The sequence below is a fragment of the Leptonychotes weddellii genome, chromosome 6 (genome assembly GCF_054177405.1).
Source record: "Leptonychotes weddellii isolate Sample4059 chromosome 6, ASM5417740v2, whole genome shotgun sequence".
NCBI classification, from domain to species: domain Eukaryota; kingdom Metazoa; phylum Chordata; class Mammalia; order Carnivora; family Phocidae; genus Leptonychotes; species Leptonychotes weddellii.
In genome coordinates this window covers 25,777,319-25,779,594 of record NC_138374.1, presented here as the reverse complement: position 1 = coordinate 25,779,594, position 2,276 = coordinate 25,777,319, and positions in this window count along the sequence as shown.

Genomic DNA, 2,276 nt, shown 5'->3' with positions numbered 1-2,276 from the left:
TTGTTAAACTGAAACATCTTTTTGCAGGGGAGGAGCTTTACTAACTAGCCCCAGTGGACCAGGCTATCATATCATGTTGCCTTTCATTACTACGTTCAGATCTGTGCAGGTGAGTGATTCCTAGGGAAGCTCCCACACTGGATAGACAGGTGTGACAGAAACAGTTACCACATTTGTGGGTGGAGTTGGATTTCTTTATTGCTTAAGCAAATGGTGGTATTTAATTAAATACAGGAGTTACAAAGTTCAGAGTACAATTATCACGCTACACGATTTTGAACCACCTCACTCTCTTGAAGTATGTTAGAAGTATGAGCCAGGCAACTTGGAAGGACTGAGGACTTCCCCCATCTGTATAGTGCTATACAGCAGGTTTTTTGTTCCTGCTGTCAAGATAAAAGCAGGACTTTGAAACACAACTAGAAATACAAACCATTGATTACTTCATTTAGAATGGTGTGTGATTTCCATAGAGGCCAGGTCCTGGACTGTTAACATGGAGGATCTAAATTTTTATACACAACTTTTCTGCCTAACATTTTTGCCTGGGACATTAAGCACAATTTTTTGTGGAACCTTAGTGAATGTTCTATTTTGACAGCATCCCAGAATATTTGAAATAAGCATCTGTTCATTGAAAACAGTATCTTGGCCATGGGAGACACTTAGTAAATATCTTTTGATACAACAAGATGACAAAATAGGATTAGATCATGACTGCTTTTGCAAGCTCAGTGTGATCATAAATCTTTGGATTCAGAAGTTTGTGTACTGTCTGCTGCTGATTTTTCCAGGACTCAGGAAAATTCAATGTATTTAATCTTGTAATTTAAGTCTAGGCTCCGTGCTAGTGAGAATTTCATCATGAATATTTAAATCCTCCAGATTTCCCTCCAATTTCCTTTTAGATGGCTTTAGGCAAGAATTGTGTCTGTCGAAATGAAATGTTGTGTTCTTTTCCTAGTCAGACTGATTTCCATATTGTTTTCCCGTGTTTATTTTTTCACTCTTGCCTTGGTTCATGTTGTCACCTCTTCTTTCACTCTCTCTCCCGTCATTACTGCTCTCCTATCTCAATCTTGCCAGTCTTTTAAAGTCTCATTGCAAATCCCTCTTCTTCTAATCTATAGCTCCTAAAGTCTGTATGGTAAATTTTGGCTCTTGTCATGTTTCCTTTAATACTGTTGTTTGTATTCTCTAAGTTTCTTTGTGTATTTTCTTTCTGGAAAGTTTCCCAACTTCCTGAATCGGGTTATAACACATTTATATTTCTGACCTTTCTGCTTGTGGTGAAAGTTGTTAAATTGAGCTGATTTCTTAGGAAGCAGTAGGGTGTAGTGAACATGAGGCCAGAAACCTGAGACTTAGGTTCTGGCTCTGGCTTTGCCGCTAATTGATTACATGACTTTGCAGAACACTTAACCATTGTAGACTTCGGTTATTCCTCCATGAAAGAAGGGGTTTTAATTACATGACCTCACCAACAGCCCAAACAGTTAGTAATGATGTTATCAATGGCATCCTCAGACCCTTAGAGATAAGGAGCTTTTTAAAAATGTTGTTCAAAGCCAGGCAAATCTGTTTCTGCTTTCTTGGAGCTTATTATTTTGAGTCATACTGATGCAGAGATATATAAAAGAGTTACAGTCAATAAACATTAAAACATTTAGAAGTTAACAGCATACGACAGACATACAGTGTGTGTGTATATATACATAAATAGTAATAAATTGTCATAAGACATGAAATTAGTAAAAAGATTTTAGTATAAACTAATATACCTTACATATACAAAATATTAAAGGCTAGAGCCAGTGCGGCTAAATAGGAATGTTCTTTCTTTATACATGACACAGTAACATTCTAGGAAAGAAATACAATAATAAAACTCTTCTAAGAAATTGTTCTTGTAAGAATGAGACATAAATTTATTTTTAGAAATCTTTGGAACGCATGAGAACACAACCTGTGTAAACAAATGGCTTAACAAACTTGGCAGTTGAAAGGAATATATAAGTAGCATCTTGGAAAATGTGAGATCCTGCATATGATATTAAAAAAACCCAAAACGTATGCTTAGAGAAATATGAAAACCTTCACCCTTTAAAGCATATATAATATAACCAAAGACTGGGAAGATAATTTTGGGGTTGATAGAAAAGAAGTATAAAAGTACTTGAAGATGGGATATTAAGTAGAGGATTTAACATTTGAACTCTTTCCTAGTTCTTGGCTAGGTGACATCCTCTAGGTTAAATAGGAATGTATATTAAAAG